The sequence below is a fragment of the Cannabis sativa genome, chromosome 7 (assembly GCF_029168945.1).
Source record: "Cannabis sativa cultivar Pink pepper isolate KNU-18-1 chromosome 7, ASM2916894v1, whole genome shotgun sequence".
NCBI lineage: Eukaryota > Viridiplantae > Streptophyta > Magnoliopsida > Rosales > Cannabaceae > Cannabis > Cannabis sativa.
Genome location: NC_083607.1, coordinates 51,374,769 through 51,381,464, shown reverse-complemented (window position 1 = coordinate 51,381,464; position 6,696 = coordinate 51,374,769). Strand labels below are relative to the sequence as shown.

The window sequence follows — 6,696 nt, the reverse complement described above, 5'->3', positions numbered from 1 at the left end:
AGTCATACCTGATGGTTCCAACCAGATCAATGGTGCCATTCCAACCGTCAACCAAGCGAATCAACTGCTAAGACAGCCAGGCACTTCTATGTTCGAAAGGTTAGGGAAAACCCATGACCTGAGGAATGATCTAAACAGAAAGAGGGGAGCAGACGACCAGAATGTTATGACAATCGTGCAGCCCGGAGCCTGTACTCAAATCCCTACTCAGAAAGATGCTGACGTAATCGAAATTGACCAGAATGCCAGGCTGGTCAGCCCAGCCGTACAGGCTCAGCTAGACGAACTAAAATATTTGTTTCACGGCATGGCTGGATAAAGAAATAATGATCTTGAGCTAGACCGAGCACGCAGAACTCCTTTCTCGTCGGAGATCAATCTCCTGCAACTGCCCCACAAGTTCAAAATGTCGACGTGGAAAATGTACACGGGGAGAGAAGATCCACTTTCCCATCTCAAGTACTTCGAAATGCAAATGGATTTGCAAGCGGTACGAGGAGATGTATGCTGCAGAATCTTTCCTGCCACTCTGTCAGAAGCCGCTCAGCAATGGTACTTCAAGTTGGCTCCTGGAAAGTTCAGTTCATGAGAAACCTTCTCTTCGGAAATTCATGCACAATTCTCGTCCTCGCGCCAACTCCCATTGCATTTGGAAGACTTGGTTGAAGTTAAGCAACGACCAGGCGAGCCACTCCGGGCATACATCAACAGATTCATGACGGAGGCGACCAAAGTTTCACGGGTAACTGAGGATGGAAAGTTATCCGCAATACTGGGGGCATCGAAGTCCTCGGTGAACTCTGGAAGGATATAAGGAAGAACGGACCAGTAGACTCAATGAGTGATTTCCTTGACCGAGTCGAAGGCTTCATCACGCTCGAAGAAGCTATTCTACGAGCGGAAGGTGAACAAAAGCCTGGCAAGTCAAAGGCTCCTTCCACTGGAACATCTGCCCAACTTCCCCAATACCCAAACAATTCAACCTCAGGTGGTAAGCGCTCCAGTAACAACCACAATCAAGGGAATGGAAAGAAAGGAAAGTTTACTGGTAAATGCGAACAAGCTTTCCGGGAGAATCATGCCAAATACACTGTGTTCACTATTCTGACTGAAGATATAGAAAGTGTATACATGGCAACCCAGTCGCTGGCCCCGTACAAGAAGTCCGGGCCCATGAAGAAAGATGCCAACAAAAGGCACATGACAAAGTTTTGTCGGTTCCACGAAGACTACGGCCGCGACACTAATGAATGCTACAACTTGAAGCGGGAAATTGAATTCCCAGTAAGGAAAAATAATCCGCACCTGCAAAAGTATGTTAAGACCGACCAAGGTTAGAGGAATGACAACAACCAAGATTTTCTACCTCCACCAGTAGATGGACATCTGTAAGTCATTGTTGGAGGCCCTCACATTGCTGGAGATTTGGGCAAAGCTCGGGAGAGGTATGCCTGAACAATGTAGCACGAGCAAGAAGAAGTCATCTTGGCCGTCGAAGAAAGGAAGCCCAAAGTTCCACGAGCAGGAGAGCCGACCATAACCTTCAACGATTAATACGCTTTCAAAATTAAATTTCCGCACATCGACCCGCTGGTCGTGGAAGTCCAGATAGCCAATAAAATGGTGGCCAGAACCATGATCGATAATGGAGCCTCTTCCAAGATTTTGTTCAAGAATGGTTACGAAAAGATGGGACTCCAACTCAAGGATCTAACCCCATGCCTCCAGCCTGTCTATGGTTTCTCCGGTTAAGGAGTTGCACCTCTAGGACAAATTCGTCTACCCCTCACTATTGGACAAGCTCCGACGAACATGGCTATCATGGCACAGTTCCTAATATTGGATGTTCCTTCAGCTTTTAACGTAATGCTTGGTCGACCGGCCTTGTATGACATAAAAGTTGTCACATCAATATTTCACTCGTGCCTAAAGTTCCCAACAAAGAATGGGGTAGGGTGTCTGAGAGGAAACCATCAGTCTGCACGGGAATGTTATAACCTTGCAGTGGCCAAGGCTAAGACGGAAGTATCCCCCAGACAGAGCACAGACAAGGGAAAAAACATTCCCAAGTAGGGAACTTCTCAAGGTAGGGACGAAGATGTGGATCCTCGACTTGGGGACCCAAGCAGCAATGTTGGACCTGTAGAAGAATTAGAAGAGATCGAAATCGATCCAGATATCCCGACCAGAAAGGTAAAGATCAAAAAAGGTTTGTTGCTCGAAGTAAAATCAGAATTGATAAAATTTCTGAGAGCAAACCTAGACGTATTTGCCTGGTCACATGCGGATATGGTCGGAATCGATCCTTCTATCATTTCACATGTTCTGAATATCGATCCTAACTTCCGGCCACTTCAACAAAAACAAAGACTGTTGGACAAAGAACGAGCAGTAGCCCTGAAGGATGAAGTTGAAAAGCTGTGCAACAATAACTTAGCGTCGGAGTAGACGGCACCGGTGAATGAAGTCAAAAATCCTGCTGGGTTTAGTGAGCTGAACGAGTCGTCGCAAAGGACGTGGCTGAAAGAATTCGTTGACTTTTTGGAGTCCAGCTCCCGTAGTGGAACCTTTCTTTCCTAGAGTCCTGATAATTGAAGCTTTTTACCCGCCTTGGGTCGCGAATCCTGTACTAGTGCCCAAGTCGAACAAGAAATGGCGAGTCTGTATTGATTTCACAGATCTCAACAAGGCGTGCCCTAAAGACTGTTTTCCACTTCCAAGAATCGATCAGCTTGTAGATGCAACAGATGGGCACGAAATATTAAGCTTCATGGATGATTACTCAGGCTACAATCAAATCAAAATGCATCTACCAAACAAAGAACATACAAGTTTCCGAACAGATATGGGTCTCTATTGCTACAAAGTCATATCGTTTGGTCTAAAAAATGCTGGGGCTACGTACCAAAGATTGGTAAACAAAATGTTTAAAGATCAGATCGGGCAAAATATGGAAGTATACGTGGATGATATGATCGTAAAATCCAGAAAGGCTGGGGGCACATAGACGAACTTGACGAATTCTTCAAAGTCCTCAAAAAATACAACATGAAACTAAATCCCTTAAAGTGTTCCTTCAGAGTCAGCTCGGGAAAGTTTCTAGGCTTCATCGTCAATGCCCGAGGAATTGAAGCTAATCCAGAAAAGATTCAAGCCTTCCTGGATATGAACTTGCCAATAAAAACCAAAGAACTACAAAGCTTAAATGGTCGGATCGCCACGCTCAGCAGATTCGTTTCAAAATCAATAGACAAGTGTGTCCCATTATTAAACATCCTGCGCGGAAACAAGCAGTTTGAGTGGACTGAAGATTGTGAAAAAACATTCCAAAGGCTAAAAGCACAACTTGCAAAACCTCCCGTACTCTCAAAACCTCTAGACGGCGAGGAACTGGGAATATACTTAGCTGTTACAGAACATGTCGTGAATGTCGTGCTAATCAGAGAAGAGAATGATATATAGCATCCAGTCTATTACATCAGTAAAAGGCTCATTGAGGCTGAGGGCCGATATCCGTTAATAGAAAAACTCGCCTACTGCCTCATTGTTAGGCTATTTTTAGCCTACATTTTGGGTCACTTTTTATAGTTGTTTTGCTTCTTTAATATTATATTTGGAATAGAATTACGCTTGTTCTCTTTTGTTTCAGGTTTCACACTTGGAATATATCAATTGATCAAATTTCGGAAAATAACAATCTATAGAATAGAGAAAATTCTGCAAGAAAACAAAGCTGAAACTTCAAGCTAAAATTTTCCTATGTCTTGATCAGATTTTGGAAAAATTCCAAACATAAAAGTTTTAGATTTCTTATTCTTCTTTCCAACGCATCTTGAATCAACTCATTTGGATTTTGTATGTGAAAGTTATGCACATCTTACTGAAAAGATGCTGAAGCTGTCAAATTTTGCTTCAGTAGTCGCGACCACCACTTCCCATGGTCGCCACCCTTTTTCATGGTCGCGACCATGGCCGCGACTAGGAGCCAGGCAGCGAGCATATTTTTTGTATTTTGCCTATGGTCACGACTAGACTTTATGTAGTCGCGACTAGGGGCGAAAAACAAGATTTTTGAGTAGTTTTTGACTTTTTCAAAGGTAGCAACCCTAATTTCTATTTAAGGGGCTCGTGTTTTAGAAGGAAGAGAGGCAGAAATTGGATCCAAAAGTTAAAGAAGGAGGCAGAGGAAGCAATGGTGGCGATCCGGAATGCAATCACTAACTAGTTCTTTCTTAAACTCTTGATTTCAATGTTAATTTCTGTTTTAGATTTGATTATGGATGTTATTAAGGATTTTATGAACTAAACTCCTATTTTGGGGAGATGATGAATGTTGATTGAAATTACTTTTAGTTAATGATAATTGTTATTTCTCTTTTCTTGATTGTGAATTTATCCATATTTGTGTTTAATTACATGTTTAAGATTGATCACCTTCTACATGTTCTATGATCCCAATTCAAAATCTAAAAAGTGAGAATTGGGAATGCTAAAATTGGATAAACTAGGTTTTGATGTGAAACGAAAGTATTTACATAGCCTTTGTGACATTTAGATTATTTCTTATTGCTGATTATATGTTAATCTATCTCAGAGATGATTAGATAACATGTGATTTAGGACCTAAAAGATCTAAAAAGAGTTAGGTTAATTTTTATAATCTGTCATTCACATTAAGAAAGAGAATAGTAATTACCATTAACAATTGGGTAATTAAATCAACGGGATTCTTTTCCCTAATTTCTCATCCTTGATTAAACACCTTTATTGCTTTATTTAATTTTCTTGTTTTTCTTTATTTCAAAATCTATCAAAATTATTTATCAACCGAATAGAATCATAAGTCTAATTTAGATGTATTCAGTTCAATTCCATGTGGTTCGACCTCACCTGCGTGAGTTTACTACTTGATTACGTGCACTTGCGTATTGTTCATAATTTTCGTAACAAGTTTTTGGCGCCGTTGCCGGGGTATTGTTTAAAAATTGATATTACAAAAATTAAATTAAATTCTACTTTGGTTAATTATTTCTTCTTATTGCTAATCTGCTTCTTTTAGATTGTCTATTTCAGGAATTAAATGTGTATGCGACGTCAAGGACAAGGTGTCATATTGCCGGTTGATCTTGAAATTGAGAAGACCTGTAGAAGAAACAGAAGAAACAAGAGGCAAGAAATAGTTTCAACAACTGCTGAAACAGAAGAAATCATGGCTGATAATGCCAATGGCGGTAACAATGGAGGCAACAACAGTAATAATGGTGGTTGCATTGAAGATCAAGCAAATGGTCGTAGTCTGAAGGACTACATTCTTCCTACTTTGACGGGGGTTCAGTCTTGTATAAGACCACCTGTCATAGATGCCAATAACTTCGAAATAAAGCCTGCCATACTCCAAATGGTACAGTCCTCAGTTCAGTTCGTTGGACTCCCCTCTGACGACCCCAATATGCACTTGTTAAACTTCATGGAGTTATGTCAGACTTTCAAAGTCAATGGAGTCACTGATGATGCAATTCGCTTGAGACTTTTCCCATTCTCACTGAGAGAGTGAGCTAAGAGTTGGCTGATCTCCTTGCCACCGAACTCTTTTGCAACATGGACTGATTTGGCGACAAAGTTCTTGTCCAAGTTTTTTCCTCCAGCAAAAGCTGCCAAGCTGCTTGGTGAAATTAATAATTTTTGTCAACTGGACAATGAATCTCTCTATGAGGCTTGGGAGAGGTTCAATGATCTCATCAGAAAATGTCCACATCATGGGATCAAAAAGGGATGTTGGTTCATAATTTCTACAATGGGTTGTTTGGTAATACCAGAACAATTATAGAAGCCGCAGCTGGTGGGGCATTTATGAGAAAAAGTGTAAATGAGGCCTATGATCTGCTCGAAGAAATGGCCATGAATAACCAACAATGGCCAACTGAAAGAAGCCAAACGAAGAAAGTTGCTGGTATGCACGAGGTAGACGGCATCACAAAGTTGATAGCCCAAGTGTTTTGTAAAGACCGCTTAGTTTAATTTGGAAATTAGCAGTTAATTATGGTTAATTATGGAAAGTTATTTATAGATATTTAAATAATTATTTATACTGTCATTATTGAATTCTGAAATGCATTTTATGTCATATAGTAAATTTCATAATTTTGCATTTCCGGTGCCCGGCAACATGGAACTCGGTGTTTGGCTCAGTAAAATCACAATTTAGTATTTCAGTTCAGTGGGACGGTTATTTAGACATTGGGAATGTCGGGAGTGGTCGGGAATTTAGAATTTTCCAAAATACCCTTTAGTGCCCTTTATGTCATTTTAGTGTGGAGGGGCAAAATGACCAATGATATTTTGTCCTTTATGTCTTTTCCTGTCTCTCTCTCTCTCTGCTGGGTGTGGTTGCTAGGGCTGGGATTTCTCTTGATTTTTCAAGCCTTTTTCGTTCAATCTAAGTGTTGTTCAAAGTGCTTGGTAAGATTCTTGTAGCTTCTCTTTTAGTTTTCTTGGTTTTTAAGAAAGTTGAGTAATGCATGCTTGATGATTTGTGGCTGTGGTTATTGTTTATGGTTGCTTTTGATTTCTGAGGTTTAATTATGAAGTTTTTTGTTGATTCAAGCATGATTGTGTTGGTGATTAGTTGGTTTTATCAAGATATGAAATTTACTCAAAACTATGTTTTTCAAAGAAAATGAAGAATCTATTGCTGCA

General features: G+C 40.5%; 1 non-coding gene across 1 annotated transcript; it reads right to left on the bottom strand.

The window, feature by feature from the left end:
• Positions 1-5,656: 5,656 nt before the first annotated feature.
• Positions 5,657-5,763, bottom strand: LOC115698383 (small nucleolar RNA R71). The gene has a single exon (XR_004008134.1). It is a non-coding gene; the product is annotated as a small nucleolar RNA R71 (small nucleolar RNA).
• Positions 5,764-6,696: the final 933 nt, after the last annotated feature.